The sequence below is a fragment of the Eupeodes corollae genome, chromosome 3, assembly GCF_945859685.1.
Source record: "Eupeodes corollae chromosome 3, idEupCoro1.1, whole genome shotgun sequence".
Taxonomy (NCBI): domain Eukaryota; kingdom Metazoa; phylum Arthropoda; class Insecta; order Diptera; family Syrphidae; genus Eupeodes; species Eupeodes corollae.
The window spans coordinates 67,590,465-67,612,587 of NC_079149.1; positions in this window are offsets into that span (position 1 = coordinate 67,590,465).

Consider the following 22,123-nt stretch of genomic DNA (forward strand, 5'->3'; position numbering starts at 1 on the left):
AAATGCAGAACATATAAAATTTTATGTTGCAGGAACGATCAAGTAATTCAAATACATCATGGCAATCTAGACAATCTAATAAAAATAATAATAATCCAAATAATATCAACACCCAGAACTACAACAGTGGAGTTAACACGACCAGGCATAAAAACCTTGAAAAAGGCAACTCAAGGGTGGACGATTTCTACGCGACAGTAAACCACCAATTTCTCGCTTAAAATAAATAAGATAGGATGTGAAGCATATTCATGTGAAACCGCTGATGCCCTCGTGGGAACGTACCATAATAGGGCATTAGACGTTTTCATAAGGGGACTGAGTGGAGATCTTTCACGACGTCTGATTATGCAGAAGCCTGAAAATCTTCCAGAAGCTTATTCGGCAGGTCTTGAGATGCAAAATTTAAATTTCAGAAATAGTTCAGTTCACGTAAAAGCAACAAACATGATTTCCGCCCCTGTACATTATAATTGTAACTCGTGATAATGTACCCTCTCCCACAGGAAGCAACTTAAACAAATACTCTAATAACAAGAGTAGGTACCGCGAACAACGTTATGTAAATGCTTAATGTACGTGCGTCTAATGTAAATGCTCACTTATTGTGAACTAGCATATCTGTAATGTAAATGCTTATTTAATTTCAACTACAAAACTAATGCAAATGCTCACTAATTGTGAACTAGAATATCTATCCATCAACTTGCGTGTATGTAGGTATGAAAAGAAAACGTCAAACCAGTTGAGCTTCAACCTCGTTACCAATAACAGCACTATCTTAAGTAGAAGATTGATAGCTAATTTTAATAAAAACATTGCAACGAAAATAATATTGTGAAGTGTTTTTATTTCATAGACAATGTTTTAACGTGTGGATGACACACGTTACAAACAACAACTAACTAAGTATCCTAACAACAGAAGTGCGTATGGCCAGCAGCTAAATCTGTCGTGGATTCCAAGCTTTAGGAGCAGACTGTCCCATTCACCACCCAGACCAAATTGACCTAAACCTCCAGTTAAAATGAAGCTGGGCTCCGTGCAAACAGGAAATGTGAATTTTATTAACAGGCCAAATGACCCGTTCAAACGCAAGGCTTCAGATGCTAATAACTATCGTTGGAAGCAACAAAGACTGATGCCCCAGCAAATTTCGATGAACCAGACACATCCGGTTCGATTGGTGCTGAGCAAGAGGAAAATTTTATGTCAGGTGCCTTATTTCAAAGGACACGGGATCAAACAAGAATTTTAATAAACAAATCTAGCACCCGTAAATCAGTCTGTAAAAAAAACAGTTTTATGTAAATAGCCCCGCCGGTAAAATCTGTGTTGATAAAATTCTTTTTTTTCCTTGGGTGCAATTTGGATGCTACCTTCTTTGTCTTACCCAACTTGGATTCGTTCGATGGAATAATCGGCGTTGACACACTTAAACAGTTGAAAGCAATAATTGATAGAGACAAAAATGAATTAACCCTGCCCAGGTATAAAGATTCCTTTATTGAACATACGCTCTAGTTTAGTAAGTTCTTTAGTTGTACTTAATGAAAATATAAGCGAACCCTCAAAAAATAAAACTTAAATCTATAGTCAATAGATTGCATCACTTTTTTCGTCCGGTTACAAATGAAGAAGTGAAAACTAATATAAGAGCTGAAATACGGACCCTAACTGATGAGCCGATTTAAACCAAGAGTTATGCATACGCCGCTTGCATGCGAGAAGAGGTTGAGAGGCAGGTCAATGAGCTTCTTGTCGAAAACATAATCCGTCCGTCAAAAAGCCCATACAACTCACCCTTGTGGGTTTTTCCCAAAAAACCTAAGCCCAACGGGGAAACGTTGAACTCCGTAACCATTTCCGACACTTATTATATCCCAGTTATAAATAGCACCCTCGCGAGCCTTGGTTATTCTTCATTCTTTATAACACTTGATCTCACTTCAGTCGTAGCTATCATCTTTCTACCCTGGAGAACAATCTATGGGAAAGCCAACATCCCAGAGCTTCGCTTGTCGTTCCGTGGAAAACCAATACCAGGACTTCAACCTACCCGAGGGACCAATCACATCAAGGAAGGAAAAGGTTGTTGCCCTCAATGTTCAACGAGTGATTTGCTGGACGCAGATATTTGAAGGGCGGTATTTAACATATGTTGGATATAAAATAAAATAAAACATTTTATAATTATTTAAAGTTAGTGTTTAATGACAAAGTAATTTATATTTGATATGACTACTAAAAGACGAGGTAATTTAGGTAAAAGAACCCGAACCGCTACAAAACGAGCTAATTCCCTATCTAATCGTACTGCACAAGAACATGAAGGCCAAATTGAACATTCAACTAATGATCGCTCAAGTTTGAATCGAGCTGCTTTCAGTTACGATGTGTCGTGTAATAAGAAAGTATACACTATGCATCCCTGCTGTAATAAGAAAGTATACATCCCTGCACAAGCAGATTTATAATTGTATTAGCAAATAAGTTTTAGTCAGATACTAGATGCCAAAGAATTAAGACAACACAAAACACAACAGTTAATCTCTTTATTTTCTAGAACATAATACTCGTACATGGTGTCAGATGTGGCAAAAGTTTAAATTAATAATTTTACTATTTAACATACATACATAAATAATATTCAGTGTGAATTTATTTTAATTATAAAACGCAGTTTGCTTGTAACTTAAAACAAAAATAAAGTACAAATTGTTCATTATATAAAAGTGACGCAATATAAAATAACATTGTTAGATCATGGATTTGCGGTTGCCAAAAGCATTGGATTGTTCGGATTTACCAAAAGAATGACCCCGATGGAAACAAACATTCGTGATTTACCTCATTGCAAATAATAAAATGAAGAAATCTGAAACGACAAAAATTGCAACATCGCAGTGGCATTGAAATATAAAACACATTATTTTAAAATGATGGAAGTGTCAATGCAATGTTTAGTACAACAAAAAAAAAGCCAATGGAAAAAGTTCAATATACGTGAGGGATGAAAAAGACGAAAAGAAGAAAGGAGGCGAAAAGGAACAAGAAGGCCAAAAGAAAAAGATGACGAAGAAAAAGATGCTGATTCCGTTGTTGATCGTTCAGAAGGAAAAACAACCATTCACAGAATTTGAAACAGTACTGTGATTTCGAATGTTCTGGTTGCAACAAATCGTATGTTCTTAGACCGCATTGTCATTGGTGTGGCCGACAAAAAATTACAGTTAAAATTGTTGAATGGAAAACAAAAACAATCACGCATGTTATCATGCAAGGTATTTATTGGAATCAGCGTCGGCAAATAAACTATTGTTGGATAAGGCGCATGTTTCGCCACGTGAAATGAATGCAATTGAACAACAACCGGTACAATGTGTTCCGTCTAGTAATGTTAAATCAGAGGTGGATGCAATCAAAACCAAGTGTTTCAACTGTGGACGTATAACGTAAACGTATTCTGGTCGTCATCGTCAATTTTGCCCAGCGAAGAACATCAAATGTAACTCTTGTGGACGTATTCAGCATTTTGCTCGGCTGTGTAAATTGAATAGCAACAACAACAGCGGCAATATTAACAACAAAAACAAGTCAACGCAGTTGAACACTGGAGTTCCAATGGTAATTGTTTACATATAGACATTATTCATTCATAGTCGACAAGACGACATAGTATCATTTTCTCAGTAACTGTTCTTTTAAACACGCCAAAACTTGCAGTTTTTTTCATCATTTGTTTTTGCCTAGCGATGTAAAAGAAAATGAATTAAACATGGATGAAGTCCACAACATCCCCTTCAATCTGCAACAGATGATTATCAATTATTCGATGTGCCAGGACCTTCAACATTTACAGGCCTTGTGGACTCAGTTCAAATTCAAAAATCTTCAACGCCAACTAAAGAATTAGAATCGGTTACCATCGCAGCTACTTCACCATTATTCGGACCGACAAAATCATGTGACGTTCCAGCTCCATCGTCATCAACATTTCATCTCAACATTTCAAGTCCTACAACATTGTCATCTGATCCGTTCGTTGAACAGATGCTAAAGTCTATTTCGCCATTGCCAAAAAGTATGTCATCTTAAGCAGATCTCCCCTATTCCGATTGATTTTATTAAAAAAAATTACAAAAGCAAACAACTTTTCAAATGTTAACTGTGATGTTATATATATATATAGTTTTAATAAAATTAAAATTCATGGCCAAATAAAGTTAAATTGTTTTTATGTTGACAGGCAAACTAGTCATTTTGCTAAATTTTTGATTGTTGACAATTGTTTTCAACCAATCTTGGCTCTTGAGTCTAGCATGAAGTTCGGATTGATAAAGCGAATTGATGCAATTCAATTGTCTTGTCCAAGTGTAGTATCGGAACTCGTAGAAACTTATGGGGAAGTATTTGATGGGCTTGGGAAAATTCCAGGTAAATGTTCAATAACGCTGAAGGAAAACTCTATCCCGTCATTAGACTACAAGAAACGTATACCCTTAAGTTTACATGATTAATTAAGAAATAAACTTGATGTTCTATTGCAAGAAGGAATCATAAGTTTTGTTGACCAGCCAACTGATTGGGTTAGCAATTTACAAATCGTAGAAAAACAAGATGGTGAAATTCGATGTTGCCTAGATCCAAAGCCATTAAAAATGTGTATTAAGCGTGAACATTTTCTAATACCCACATTTGATGATATTATTAGTCGTTTGTCAAACAAACGTGTATTTATTGTTTTAGATTTATGTAATGGATTTTGGCATATGGAATTAGATGAAACGGGTTCATATTTGACGACATTTATGACGCCGTTTGGTCGCTATCGTTGGCATCGGATCCCTTCTGGACTAAAGAATGCACCAAAGATGTTTCAATCACGTATGGAAAAAATATTTGGTGACATTCCAGGTGTCGAAATTTGTTTTGATGACATTTTCATTGCTGAAAAAAATGCTAATGAACATGATAAAACGTTAGCAGTAACTTATTTAAGCCTCTTGGACAGTATTCAAAAAAGAGCTTTTAAAATGATTGGTGACATTAACATCATCAACTCGTTTACATCACTCGAACATCGACGCAAGGTTTCTTGCCTCACCCTTTTTTACCGTTATTTTAACGGACTATGCTCTAGTGAAATAGCCAGTTGCATTCCTCCCCTTAAACGATTTAACCGTAATACCCGCGCTTCTAAGAATGCCCATCAGTTTACCCTTGAGCCCAACTTCGGACGTACTATGAAGTACAGAGATTCTTTTTTTAGCCGTACTACGCGAATGTGGAACGCCTTGCCACGCTCTATCTTTCCCTGTCATTGCAATGTTCAGAAATTTAAAACCAATGTACACCGACACCTCCTATCCAACCCTTCCCTCTTTTCCTAATGCTCACACTGTGTCTTTGGCATATTAAAGGTATAAAAAACCCTTTTAGTGTTTGCTAATTATAAAAAAAAAGCCATCTTACTAGAGCGAGCGAAAGTAAATAACATTAAATTTAACAGTAAAAAAATTAGTATCATAAACAAACAGGGTGAAGCTCATTGGTCATATAATTGTTGACGGAACCGTAATGCCAGATAATAAAGATATTCAGCCTATCATAGGTATGCCTAAACCAGCTAACAAATCTGAAGTTTTGCGATTGTTGGGTCTATTAAAATATTTAGCACGTTTCATCCCAAGTTTATCTCAGAAAACAGCTAGTTTGCGTAAACTTACCAAGAATAACATAAAGTTTGAATGGGCAAATGCTCATGATGCTGAATTTAATGAGTTCTTGAGTATTATAACTAATAAACCAGTGTTGGCAATTTATGATCCAAAAAAATCTTTGACTAAAGTTATATTTTTATTACAAAAATAAATATACCACACAATTATAATTTATTATCTCAGATAACATAGACGCAGATCCATGACATAGATGTAAGTTAACGCAAACAAAGTTCATTCCCTAAAAGAACTAACGTTTCCAACACTTATTCCAAGAAAGATGATGTAGGTGCATTGCAATGATGGAAAAGAGAGCATCCAACCAATCAAACGATTCATTATACTGACCTGGCGGCTGGAAGAAGAACCGACAACGAAACAACGCAAAAAAAATTGTTTGAATACAGTCAAAACGAAGCGGTTTAAGTAAGATTTACAAATCTTGAAGATACGAAGCTTAAGAAAATTTGTTTTGTGTTGGAATTACGTCCCTATCTCTACTATAAAATTAAACAATTGGAAGATTCGAGAAACAAAAGAACCAATTAGTGATTAAGTAGACTAAAAGTCAGTCAATGCAAATAAACAGAAAAAAGTGATTTTAATAAACAAGAAAACAGTTCATAAAGAAAAAACAATGGCTCCAAATTTAAAACAACTACAACAGTGTATAATTATGCTGACACAATTAATTGTACAGAATTCAAGATCGTCAACCAGATTCCAAAAGATTGGAATGCATTCCAATTTTCAAAGGAGAACCAGGAATTACCGTTATTCATTGACATCATCAACAAAAAAATACAAGAATTGAATGGCGAAGAAGAGAAGAGAAAACTTTTGGAATAATATACCACTATAAAAAATCTGGAGCAGCAAATAACCTTCTAAGAATCAAGCCACAAGAAACCTGGAAATAATGCGAGACTTAGTGCATCCACCATCCTAAAATAATAGAGATTTAAAATGAACGGATAAAGAAATGTGTAAAGGAAATTAATTAAAATTAGGAAAAAAAACTAGTTATAAAAACTTGTGGGGATCCAGTTACAATAAATAAAGAAATTATTATACCAAAAGATCAATTTATTTTTTCAGTCATCGAAGACTGTGAATTCAAAATTCACACATTCAGTTCCGAATATAACGGAATATTAGGGAATAATATTTTAATCCCAAATAATTGTGCTATCAATTACAAAAAGAAAATGTTAGAGTTGAACGGCAATAGCATACCGTTCTTCCTCAGCCAAAATGAAGAAGAAGAATATGAAAGTACAATCAATTACTTTAATAAAATTTCACTAATTGACATAATTATTGATGATTGTTTCACAAATGAACTAAGGACTGAGCATTTGAACGCAGAAGAAAAAAATAAATTAATAACATTATTAAAAACACACAAAAATTCGTTTTATCATAAAGGTGACGATTTGAGTTTCACCAACCGAGTTAACCACAACATACCAACGGAAAATACTTCCGCTATATACACAAGGTTACACAGATATCCTGAGGTCCACAAAAAAGAAGTGGATAGGCAAATAAAAGAGATGTTTGAATCATGAATAATTCAACATTCTACTTCGCCTTATAACGCCCCAATTTGGGTCGTTCCTAAAAAAGAAGACCACGCTGGTAATAAAGAGTTTGATTATAGATTATAGAAAGTTAAACAATGTTACTAAAGAAGATAAATATCCTATTCCAAATATGGATTCGATATTAGATAAGCTAGGACAAGCAATATATTTTACAACGTTAGATCTTACAAAAGGATTTTATCAAATAGAAGTTGAAGCTAAAGATAGGGAAAAAACAGCATTTAGTACATTAACAGGACATTATGAGTTCGTAAGAATGCCATTCGGTTTAAAGAATGCACCTGCAACTTTCCAAAGACTCATGAATGAAGTCTTGAAAGATCACATAGGAAAAATATGTTACGTTTATTTAGATGACATCATAATATTCTCTTCTAGCCTACAAGAACATATGGATTCACTCCATAAAATCTTATTGACACTCAAGAATGCAAATCTTTAAGTATCACTAAATAAATCTGAGTTTCTACGAAAAGAGACAAAATTTTTAGGTAACCCCAAATGGTGGAAAACCAAATCCAAAGAAAATTGAAGCTATAAAGAATTTTCCTATCCCAAAAACAGTAAGAGAAATACAAAGCTTTCTAGGATTATCAGGATACTGTAGAAAATTTATAGATGACTATGCAAAAATAATTAAACCTTTAACTTTATGCCTAAAGAAAAACAGCAAAATAAATATAAATGACCACGATTACAAAGAATCTTTTCATAAATTGAAAACGTTAATGACTAACGATTTAATAAATAGACACCCTGACTTCTCAAAAGAATTTACACTAACAACTGACGCCAGCAATTTTGCTATTGGAGCCGTGTTAAGTCAAACACATGGACCTCTCAGTGTTGCCTCGAGAACACTTAATAAACATGAGTGCAATTACAGTACAATTGAAAAGGAATTATTAGCAATAGTTTGGGCAACGAAACAATTTAGACATTACCTATACGGTAGACAATTCATTACTAAAACAGATCATAGACCTTTAGTATGGTTACACAATTTAAAAGAGCCAAATACCAGACTCCAACGATGGAAAATAAAATTAGAAGAATACGATTGAATATATCCAAGGCAAAGAGAACAAAGTAGCAGATGCACTTTCCAGAATCAAAATAGAAGACAATAAAGTCATATTACATAACCAAGATGAGTTAGCAGCACAGCATAGTGCTGAATCATATAGTTCACATCTTATTCCTATTAGTGAAAAACCGGTTAATTTATTTAATCGACAAATAATTCTTGAAATCAATGAAAATGATCATCAAGAAATTTTGTACCCACATGTTGGAAAAAGAAGAATAATATTCAGTAGAAAAGAATATAAAGAAGAAGACTTTATAAATATAATTAAGGAAGTAGATACAACGATATTAAATTGTATGTATGTGGGATTCGCATGAACATAAGGACTAGAACGTACGACTAACAAAAGACACACACACATACTTTCGTACACAGACCCTATGAACAACCACACAAAAGAGATTGCGCACCCCTTCTTATGTTCTTTTAGAAATTAAGTCAGTCATTAAACTAACTTTGAGTTGGCCGGTCGGTTCGCTCGTGATAGATATCTTATTAAATAAATATTCAATACATATATCAAATATAAGCAAAAGTGTTTTATTAAAGGATGCAAATCCTACATTTGGGGACTCTCCGGGATTGAACGTAAAAGAAATCTTTTGTCCATAAATTTGAAGAGAATAGTGAACAAAAACAAATTAAAAAAAAAATAATAGTGTTGTGCGCATTGTACAAATAAAACAAACGGGCATCATCGCAGAAAAATCGTCGTATGCGCAGCGTATTGCATAAATAAAACGAACGGGCATCATAAATAAACCAGTTTTTTAGAAAAAAAAAAGAAGAAGCGACGCCAACATTTCGGCAGTTGCCCCGTTGAATTTGAATTGTACATAACTCGAACGATAGCTGTACTTATGTGCATTGTGTTCTGCAGCAACAAATTAACAAAAATTGTTTGTGTCTGGGTGCAAAAACAATTAAAAAAAAGGGCTTCAACCTTAAGCGGTGCCAGTGTGTATAGTCAACTGTGTCTGGTGCGAAGAGAAACACAAAAACAATTGTGCGAATACACACGAAGACCACCGTGGTTGCTTGCTCCAACGAGAACCACACAAGCAGAGTGTGTTGAGTTTAAGTATATAAAGAGAAGAGCCGCGTCAAGGCAAAAGGAGAAGAGCCGCGTCAAGGCAAAAGGAGAAGAGCCGTGTCAAGGCGAAGAAGAAGAAGCGATAAAGAAGAAGAGCTGAGTGCAGTCAAAGGGAAAAGGGGTAAGCGACGACCGTGCCGTGCCATTCATTTATGTATATTTTGTTTTGTAACTTTGTTCTTTTAAAAAACTTTTTATTGTGAGGGGTAAAATTCATAAGTAAATAAAAACATGGAGAGAGGCGCAATCTTAGGTATGAGAGTGGAACTGTTAAGAGAAAAGTTAGGATAATTAAATTTACCGACGACAGGACTTAAAACAATTTTACAGGACAGACTTCTAGAATATTATGAGCTATCACGAACAGACGCACCTAATGAAGACAACGCTAGTGAACATTTTGTTGATGCAGAGGCAGGCGTTAGACATTCGGTTGTAGGATCATTTACTCTTCGGGATATAGAGGGATCACTCTTAGTCTTCGATGGTTCAGGTTACCCTGACATCAATCACTGGATCCTGGACTTCGAAGAGAATGCAATCATTGTCAGGTGGAACGAGGTGCAAAAATTTATTTATGCCAAGCAATTGATTAAGGGCGTAGCTAGTCAGTTTGTTAGGAGTCTGTCTGGGGTAAACAATTGGATATCGTTGAAAAATGCTTTGCGAAACGAGTTCAAGTGTTTTAAATGCGGACAACAAGGCCATAGAGCAGCCGAATGTAGGTCGGGATCGCAACCGAACCTTAAGACAGAGAAAAATAATATTCAGATTGCGACTGTCAAAGAAAACACCGTTTCCGTTTCAAGGGCAAGAATTTGCTTCACAACTGGTTCCTATCGGGTATTCAAACCAATAAAGTTAGGAAGTCTTACCGTATCAGCACTTTTAGATACAGATAGCGACCTATGTCTTCTTAGATACGATTCATTGCTGATGATGGACTAAATAGAACTTGATTCGGCGAAAATGAAACTTTTTGGCATAGGACAAACTCAGGTGGACACAAAAGGAAGTTTTACCATGATGGTAGATGTAGATGACTGTAAGTTAGAGATGACTTTTCATGTCATTGGCGAGGCCGATATGCCATATGCCGCAGTCATTGGAAATGATGTTTTGCATAAAGTTAACTTAGTTATTCAAGATGAGAGTGTCACGTTTAAGGAAAAGCAGAGTTCTGAGGAACTGAGGGGTAAAGAAACCCTGGCAGGTATTAGTAATGTAGATATCAATAAAGACATATTTGAGATAAGCAAAACAAACGTAGATGTCAACCAAGACAGATCTGAGCAAGAAAAAGCGAACATAGGTTCCGATGAAGATAAATTTGAGCTGAGTAATGTGCTCCATGCTATTTGTACGTCTTCATGCGAGGGTGTATTTCAGGGTGATCTGATGATCAACAGGGACATTTTGGTGTCAGTAAGACAAAAGACCTAGTAGAAAAGACATTCTATATTCCGCAATTGTCAAGAAAAGTAGCTGGTGTTGTCAGAAGTTGCGTAAAGTGCATTATCACTGAAGCAAAACACGGCCGCAAGGAAGGACTACTTTCACCAATTGATAAAGGAGACACGCCTTTGGAAACGTTCCATGTCGACCATGTGGGTCCAATGGAAAGTACCAGGAAGCAATACAATTATTTGCTAGTCGTCGTTGATGCTTTTTCAAAATTCGTGTGGCTCCATCCCACGAAGAGCACCGGAACTGAAGAAGTAATTGAAAAACTGAAAAAACAGGCTACGATATTCGGTAATCCAAGACGAATTGTCTCGGATAGAGGAGCTGCATTCACTTCTAATGCTTTTAAGGAATACTGCAGTGATGAGGTCATTCAACACTTACTGATTGCTACTGGGGTCCCTCGTGGAAATGAACAAGTGGAAAGAGTCCATAAAACAGTAACATCGATGTTGGCGAAGTCTTGTTTGGATGACCCACAGAAATGGTACAAACACGTCGACAAAGTCCAGCAGATTTTGAATAGCACTCCACCAAGGAGCACTAAAGTAAGCCCATTTAGGATACTTACTGGATTAGAGATGCGGGTTCCAGATTACCCTGATCTGAAAGCGATGTTGAACGAAGAAGTAGTGGAGGAGTTGGAAGTAGAGCGCACAGTGGTTCGGGAGGAGGCTCGTAGGAACATTGAGGTAATCCAGCAAGAGAACCGAAGGTCCTTCGACAGAACACGAGTCGTCGCACAGACGTACAAAGTGGGAGAGTTGGTCGCCATTAAGCGTACCCAATTCGGCACCAGTATGAAGTTGCGATCTAAGTTTCTAGGTCCATATCAAATAACAAAAGTACTAAATCATGTCAGATATGAGGTTAAGAAGGTAGGGCACCATGAAGGACCCAACCATTCAAATACAGTCACAGAGTTCTTTTCGTTTGACCCTGATGGATGAGTGCATAGCTGACCAGTTACATCTCACTGGTACTCCACAACCCATCTGTTTGAAGTGGACTGGTGACACAGAGCGGTCAGAAAGAGATTCTAAAAGAATAACAATGCAAATATCTGGAATTTCAAACCAGAGTCGCCAATATACAATCTCAAATGTTCACACAGTGCGCGATCTAAATTTACCTGTTCAAAGTGTAAATGTTGACAATCTGGCCAGAAGATTACATCATCTCAGAGGCATCCCGGTAAAATCTTACGACAAAGCAGTTCCAAGGATTCTTATTGGACTCAATAATTGGCACTTAGCCCTTCTAATAAGATCCAGAGAAGGACAGATAGATGAGCCGATAGCTTCAAGAACAAGGCTTGGTTGGACTGTCTATGGATCAAAATCTACATAAACCAGTCAAGAGCTACTTTGTGGTCGAAAATATGGGAATTGAAAAGCCAGAGATAATGAGTATTTCCAAAGATGAGCAACATGCATTGGACATTTTGCAAACAACAACAAGGCGAAAGGGATGTAGAAATGAAACTGGATTATTATGGAAGTACGCATCAATTGATCTCCCTGATAGCAGTGAGATGGCCAACAGACGGCTTCTATGTTTGGAAAAAAAGTTAGCTAGGAATCCAGATTTAAGAAATGTTATTCAAAAGCGCGTCACAGACCACATCGAGAAAGGATACATAAGAAGATTAAATGAGGAAGAGCTGAGGTACCACACCCTAGAATATGGTACCTACCCATCTTTCCTGTGTCCAATCCCAACAAACCAGGGAAAATCCGCATCGTGTGGGATGCAGCCGCGATGGTGAATGGCATATCCCTGAATACATGCTGCTGAAAGAACCTGACCAGTTGCCATCTTTGACATCGATTCTTCTGCGATTTCGGCAAAGACTTATAGCTATCTGTGGAGATATCCGAGAGATGTTCCATTAGGTGATCATCAGAGAAGAAGATCAACACTCTAAAAGTTTTTTATGGCGAAAAAATGAGACCGATGAGAAACCTGATACTTACTCCATGCAGGTCATGACGTTTGGAGCCACATGCTCCCCCAGTAGTGCACAGTTCATCAAGAATTTAAATGCAATGAATTTTAAGAGCCACTTTCCAAGAGCAGCTGAGGCGATTGTTAAGAACCACTACATACCCGATCTGCTCGACAGTGTGGACACAGAAGCAGAAGCAATTCAACTTGCTAATGAAGTGCGATACATCCACAAACAGGGTGGATTCGAAATACACCATTGGCTTTCCAATTCAACAACATTTATGGAAAAATTTTAACATTCCTGAAACCGACAAGAAGGATTTGAACATCGCATCTGAAACAGGAACTGAAAAGGTGTTGGGCATGTGGTGGTCAACGAAAACTGACACTTTCACTTTCACCATTGCATTCGAGGGAAAAAATAAAGATATACTTTCTGGTCAGAGAACACCAACCAAACGTGAAGTGCTTCGTGTTCTTATGTCTATTTATGTTCCGCTTGGCTTACTAGCTCATCCCGATATACGCCAAAATCATCCTGCAGGACATTTGGAGGTCAAACATCAATTGGGACGATTTTATTCAACTCAACAACTTGTGAAGTGGAAGCATTGGTTGAAATTACTATCGCAGGAGTTATGTTACCATCCGGTCTCATAACTGAACCCATACATATAACTCCAATTCTAAGATAAATTCCGAACTATCGCATTTCGCGATTCATCAAAATATAGCTTGTCTGGAGTTTGCTCCCACACAAACTATATTTTGCTGATGATACGAAATGACTATTCATTTTCAATATTAATAAAGAGAGACATTTTTCAGTCTTAATCTACCAACCGAACAACACAGTGTTTTTATTTAATTTATCTGAAAGATACAAAGTATCTAAGTCGCATAGAAATAAAAAAAACAATTTAAAAATGGACACAAAAACAACAACAGATAAAAACAAAATTTTATTTAGGATTACAAAAACTATGTTGGAATGCCTAAGGTAAGTCTTTACTTTTTCATATTCTGACCAGGGCACTAGACTGGAGTTTTACTCCGTTCATTTTCCTGGTCAGCCTTGTAACTATTTTTTTTATACAATTAATGTCAACTAATGTTATTCAATTTTCCTTGCAGGAATGGTGACTCCACCTAGGACAAATCTGGCCCATCGGTTGCCACAACAAAGTACACTCATAGTTGCAAAATAGTGTTTTTGTTTTTTTTTTTGTTTTGGTTGGTTTTGAATACTCGTGGGTTATTCGAAAAGATATTTGCCGATTAAAATAGTGTTTTGTTTGCAAAAAAAAACAAGAAACGGAATACATATATGTGTTCCTTAAATTGGTACAAGTGAAGTTTATGTGAATGTAAACCTTGAGAGCATTATAGAACTCTCAAATAAGTAAAATAATATACTTCCGGGTGGAATATATATGAATACCTATTTGAAGGAAATTATACTTTAAAAAAAATGAAAAACTGGAAAAAATACGTATTCGACCCCCTGCTAATCCTCAGACTATCCTGTTTTTGTTTTGCTGCAAGCTAATAATCCGGCAAAAGTAGCCAGCGCACGGCTAATCAAATCCGGAAGCAAAAGCGCGAACGTCATCGTTGTGCTGTGCGACAGGAATGATGTGGTACGGCTACTTAAAGCAAAAACAAAGTTGCATGGAACAGGCATTTCAATGCATAAAGATTACCCTTTAAGGGATCGTAGGAGACGAATTCTTGCACTACGGGAAGAGATTACAGTTAAAAACAATCAAATAAAAATACAAATAAGAGGTGAAACAATGCTCATTAATGGAAAAACATTTTATTTTGATAAAAACAACAAATTAATTTGCAATGGTGAAGATGGTTTTGCTTTTTTGAATCAGCTGGTTGGAGATTTGACAACATCAACATCGATGACAGCAACAATGACAACTAATATGATAGCTGCTGCTAAGGGTAGCACCACAATGAATTTGAACAGTTCTGTCGCTCCAACTTCAAGTAGAGTAGTAATAAATCAGAGATTTTAGTACTAATGCCGTCGTCCGAAGTAAAAATAAAAATTATAAAACTAAAAACACAATTGAACACAAAAGTATATATATTTTAGCATATAATGTAGCAGGATTATATAATAAGATTCTATTTATTGATTTTTATAACTATGTTAACCAATTTGATTTTGTATTCTTATTCGAAACTTATGTAACCGAAAATAACTTTGTGAATTGTCAAAATAAATTCAAGAACTTTAATTTCTTGTGGATACCAGCAATAAGATATAACGTCAGGGGAAGAGCCAGCGGTGGATGCTTTTTTGCGTACAAAAAAAATATTAAAAATACTATCTGCGAATTTAAAACAGTGAATGAAACAACATATTTGAACCTTAAGTACAACGGCAAGCGCGGATTTCATTCTACCAACATACCTGAACTGCAATCACTGGGAACAAGATTTTGACAAATTGGAGGAGTTTATGCTGAACCAGGCTAACAACAATGTTCTTTTGATTGGATATTTGAATGCTGGAATTGGAAAAGAATATGGTTCCGTTAATATAGCTGAAGTAAAAGAACGCCAATCTAAGGATTGTACTAGTAATTGCAGAGGATTGAAGTTACTAGATTTGTGTAACACAGTTGGACTATGAATTCTTAATGGCACTAATTCATCAGACAAGGCTGGAGAGTACACGTTCGTTGGCAGGCAAGGAAATTCAGTGATTGATTACAGTCTAGCTGGTGGTGAATGGAATGTTCACGTCAAGGATTTCAAAATTGACCTTGTTTTATATACAACTGGAACAACCTTTTGATGATGGGGTTAGGAATATGGAGTTGCTGCCAAAGCTTAAATGGAGAGACGCGAATGCAGATAGGTATCGAAGACGATTGGACTTAGCACTCTCAGAGCAGCAGGTATCTGATCTAGCAGGGATAGAAGACGCTATAAAAATTTCGTATCCAAGTAAAACATGCAAAAGCAATAAAATTGCTAAATCTGAATGGTTTGATAAGGAATGCGAAGTACAAGTTGCTATGTAAAAAGAAAAGAGAAACATTATGAAGCAGAAGCCAGACGATTAGGAAATTGCAGGAATGGAGCAGATTTTTGGACTTTAGTGAGGAAACTTAATGGGAAGTCTTACGTAATCAATCAAGAGCTAAAACCAAATGTACTGCTAACACATTTTAAAAAGTTACTGGACGCTTCGGGAAATACTAGTTCAAATCTTTACGCTGCACCAAACATTGATAATGAGATCCTTGATGCAATGTTCACATTAGATGAGGTAAATGACGCGTTGAAAAGGTTAAAAGACAAAAAAGCAGCAGGATCGGATGGAATTCCCGCGGAATTTTACAAATATGGAACAATGGAAGATGGGTGTATCCCTCCACAATTTACAGAATCCTTGATCTTTCCTATCTACAAAAAAGGTAGTTAAACAGATCCGTCAAATTATAGGGGCATATCCTTTTTGAACGCTTCATATAAGATTTTTACAACTGTCCTGCAGCATCGTCTCAATGTATGGATCAGGAACAATAATCTAATTGGGGAGTGTCAAGCTGGTTTCAGATCAGGCTATTCTACAATTGAGCACATTTTCGTCTTGAGAAGTATTGCAGGATCATTTATGAATAAAGGAGCAAAATTATATGCATTATTTTTTGACTTTAAGTCAACATTTGATACTGTTAATAGAAATGCTTTGATATATAAGTTGTATGGCATGGGAATGTCCTGGAGGTTTGCAAGGATAATCCAAAATCTTTATATCAGCACAAAATCAGCTGTCTGGAATGTCAGATTGGTTTCACACTTGCACAGGAGTTAGACAAGGATGTACTCTAAGCCCATCGTTGTTTGCTCTCTTTATTGAAGACCTCGTAGAATGCCTACCTTGTGGTATTGAGTACGCCGGAAAAGCTATCAAAGCACTGATGTTCGCCGACGATATTGTCATTGTCGCATACTCGCCAGAATCTCTCCAATTAATGATAAACCGCTTATGTGACTATTGCAAAATATGGAACTTGACTGTGAATTTAGAAAAGTCAAAAGTGATGATATTCAGGAAAGGGGGCGGGCGTAACCGTGACAGTGAGAAATGGTGCTATAATGGAGAGACAATCGAAGTTGTCAACGAGTACAGGTACCTATAGGGACACTAATGAATAAGAACCTGGACATGGAGAACCACTTTAAGGATAAGCTTGCAAAGACTAAGACCGCATTCGCTGCCACGTGGAACAGGTGTTTTTCGAACAAAAATATTAGACATAGTGCCAAATTTCGAGTTTTTGAAGCAGTTTCAGAAGCCATCATGTTATATTCGGTTCAGGTGTGGGGCTACAAGCAGTATGAAACGCTGGAAAAATTGCTGAGATATTATATTAAAAGAATCTTTTATATTCCGTCCAACGCCCCGAATTATCTGGTTATACTGGAAACTGGACTTCCACCTCTGTTTATACGGACCCTTAAGCTTCATATAGATTATATTCTTAAGGCTATCAATATGTCTAATGAAAGACTTCCAAAGATAGTAGCGCTTCATATAATAAGGAGAAATACAGGCTGGATGGAAGAATGGCAGGAACTAAGTCAATGGTGCGGGATGCAACTTAACATCAATTGTGATAACTTAAGCGAATGGAAACCAAGGTTTTACGAACTAATAGCAAATGTGGATCGTAAGTGTAGAGAAGGATATGTGATGGAAGCAACAGGCTCAGTTCATAGAACCCTATACAGCAGTTTGAACCATAATCTTAATGAAAGGAATTATTTTCGAGATGAATATAGTGTTGACGAAATATCCATGATGGGAAGATTAAGAGGTGAACTTCTTTGCCTCAACTACATGTCACATTGAGACGATCTACCGATAATTTGTGATCTATGTAACATGCAAGAGAGAGAGGATACCTTACATTTCATAGGCCGGTGTCTGGTCTTAGCTGAAACCAGGAGATATTACCTAGGTGCCAATATCTTATCGGTTATCCAGATAAAAGATCTCCTCAATGGAATGAACATCCCAAAACTATTTATGTACTGCAAAGCTGCGTTAAGATATCGACAAAGAATAATAGATCAAAACTTTTAATCTTTGCGTAAAGGTAGTCAGGTTAATTACAAGTTATTCAGTTCTTCTTTTTTTTTAATTAATTATTCTAATACATGTTAATTCTATTTCTGTCAATCGGCTGACGGCAATCTATCTATCTATCATGGCAAAATGGCCGGGGTATAATTATTTGGGGCCGGGCAATGATTTGAGTGAGCACGCGAGAATGGTCAACAGTACTGATTTTATAGCCTATATTCACGATTTGGAGTATGCTTTAGCAGAAAAACCTGAAGATATAAGGGCAGCAGATCGTGAAGTAATAAGTAGTTTTTTTGACTGACTTCAAAGCGACTGAAGTTGTTGCTGATTTAGTGGGAATACTCGGTCTCGGTATAACATATGGCATTGAGAGTGTCTTCAAAGTGCAATATCCTCGTAATATTGGTGATGGTGAAGTAATGGGTAAAGATTCTCCTTGTTGAAAAGATTATTTGGAAGAACAAAAAATTAAATCATTTAGAAAGTGAATGGAAAAGATTGCAACAAAAATATCCGTGAATAAACGATTATAATATAATATCGAATATCGACAATTTGGTGCTACCTAAAATAGCAATGATATCATCAGCCGAAGGAAAACGTGTCCAAGAACAAATGGCCAACGAAGAAGCAATTCGTACCTTCACAACGAATATAAATTCGTCATTCATAAAAATAACTTTATATTCCAATCCTCCAAGTACTTTGGAAAGAGCATATGCAATAGCACTCACAATACAACATGACAACATGGCAGAAATAAATACAGGCCAGTCATCACCTAGGCCACACCCCGTTTCACATCATCAAGTAAATCTCGAACGAAGACAACCACAACCACATAACAATTTCCAACATATACCAGAAAAAACCGATATAAACCAAATATAAGTAAAACATTGGAAAGCAAACAGTTAAAAAATATAGAATATCACAATAAAAAACGTGTTAATAAAGAATATAAAAGGAACGATCAAGTCTTCGTAAAAAGTAATAGACGTACTAAAGATACGCCAAAATATAAAAAATATATTGTTAATAAAGACAGTGGGGACTCTTTCCAAACAACACAGAGTAAGATCATTCATAAAGATGACATCAAGAAAAAATATTTACCTTATAATAATATTCTTTAGGTAACAAAGCTAAACTTTGTGAAATCCTCAAACATAGTAAATTTAAAAAATAAACAAACTTTTTATACCATGTTATAGACTTAGATAAAATGTTAAAACCTTTTCATAACATAGTAAGTGCAGCATATCAACCATTATTAGAAGATGAAGAACTAATCAGAGACATTAGCACCCTTGAAGAACAAATTATAACACATACGAGGTCTAAACGATCAATAAACTTTTTAGGTTCCATAATTAAATTTATGTACGGAAATCCCGATCATGACGATTTAGTAGAAATCCAAGAATCTTTAAATAACCTTTCGGAAAATAATAATAAACAACTTCAAATAAATGCTCATTTTGAAACCTTATTTAAAACTTTAGATCAACAAACGATTAAAGAAACATTTATGCTTAGGGAAATAAAGAAGGAATTATCAAATACAATGGAAACTATCAACCTAGCAAAAAATAATAATTTTAATTCAAAAGCAATCAAACTAAATGAAATGAAAGAAATTATTAATTATTAATTAAATATTTTGGATTCCCAGTCTGCGATCTGCAATCAAAAAATAAAGAGGTCGGTGTCCATTTTGCAGGATAAAATCTGCTTGCCCTTTGCAGCCATTGAAGGGGCAGTTGCCCGAGGACCGACTCACTCCCTTCTTAAGGCCATTTAGTTTTACAGGACTGGACTATTTTGGCCCAGTGAATGTGACAATGGGACGTCGTAAGGAAAAACGTTGGGTTGCCCTGTTTACGTGCCTGACTGTGAGAGCTGTTCACCTTGAACTAGCAACTGACTTATCAACAGACGCCTGCATTCTGTGCATCCGTAAATTTATAACATTACTTTAACATCAAGTACCTGAAAATTAAGCTGTCTTTCTCGTCTAGTTTAATAATTTATTTTGTTTTGCTTGTTTTATTTTATATTGCATTTGTTATTTATTTTAAATTTGTGTCAGTGCTGTCATGAGGATGCAATACGGAGTTTTTAACAATTATAATGTGATTTAATACAAATATTGAATAAAGAACAAAAAATCCCCTGAAGAAGTAAGGAATTCTTACGAAACATTGGGTAAAAGAATGGCATAATGTTTTTATTTATTCGCATTCCAAAAAACAAAAAGATCAAAAGAGCCTAATAAAACATAATAAATAAATATTAAAAAAGAATTGGCCAAACACATACAACAATAATTAAAATAATTACCAAGCTGTAACCAAGCAATTTTATAATGTTTATATAATAATAACATTTCTTAAAATTATACTTCAGTTTATAATTTGTACTTAACTCCTAAGATTATACCTAGTTTCCTACTTAAAGTTTAGCTCCTTATGTTATGCATAAGCATGATAATAAATTCGATATTTTATTAGTCTGCACATTCTTCGTTTTGAATGTTTATTTTTCATCCTAGAGTTCTTTGTTCAAATCATTATTTATTGTAACATAATACAAGTTTGTTTATATTTCAAGTGGTGACCGAAACGTCTCATCATTAAATTCATAGTAATCAAAGACAGAATGTTTATGCATACCACATCACTTTTCTTTATCTCGTTTAAGCATCCAATATGAATCTCATATTTGATGCATTTGTTTATCCATATGTATGTATGTAAGTATAAGAGCAAATCTGTGGTTGATATTCCCACATTCAATTTTTGTAAGTTAGTCTTAAGTAAAACTCAGAACAATAAAGATACCTCTTTATATTTTATTAAAATCAAACACGACTAAACTTTTATTTCCACGGCATAACAAAAATTGGTGGCAGCGGTAAGATCTTAAATTTAATATTTAAAAAACCATAACATAGCTCATACGCGAAACTCCACTTTAAATTTCTCTGAGTGAGTTAACAAATCGTGAATAGAACTAACAAAACAATATGTCAGTCGAAATACAACCCTAAAATCTTTGGGTGTATTAATAAATCGATTTATAGAAATAAAAGTTTATAATTGTGCTCGAAAGTCTTATAAAGCCATAAAGTCCCATTGAAAAGGAAAAAATAACATTGTGTTTGAACTCCCACTATCATAATTAATAATCAGTGAAAAACGAAACGAAATTAATAAAAAAAAAAGAAGAATAACTCTCAAAATAAAACGAAAACTACAAAAACGAAATCATCATACAAGTGAAAGTGCCAATTAAGATCATCATTTCGAAAGAACTCTAAAGGAAAACAAGGAAAAACCAGCCATAAAACAGGGAAGCAGGACACCAAGGAAAACAACAATGAAAATGTTAATGTAAGTTATTTAAGTATACAAAATGATAAAATAAATATTATTAAAGTGAACAAAAATAATGTCACAAAAAGAAAAAAGAGATTTAACTAAGGAAGAAATAGAGCAGGAAAATAAAAATAAAATGGCAGTATTTGGTCAATAAGGCCATCAAAATTAAACAAGTCATATTAGAGGCACAAAACGAGGCACACAACGCCTTGTTCAATAAACATAAAGAATAAAATTCAAAAATATATATAAAAAAAGAGGAAACCTTCAAATAAATTTAAAAAAAAACGATAATTAATACAATTTATAAAAATGGCAAGGTCAGAATCTGAATTTGAATTTAGCGAGGAATTACTAGGCAGGGAATTTACATGTATAACCAAAGAAAGTGGAACTATAGTATCCTTCACTTTAACACAGATTTTAGAAAATAATAAAATAAGTCAAAATGAAATCGAAGAAGAATACATGGTATTCTACAAAAATAACACTTATATATAAAATAATGTTAAAAGAACACATAAAAATACCGATAATTAATGTACTGGAATATTCCAAAATATATCTAGCAAAAATAAATGAAACCTTGATAACAATATATAAATATCCCATTTTAGAAAAACAATGTAAACATTTCATTTTAAATTCTTTAGAATTTAGACATGGTAAACTACAATTAGATGAAACTATT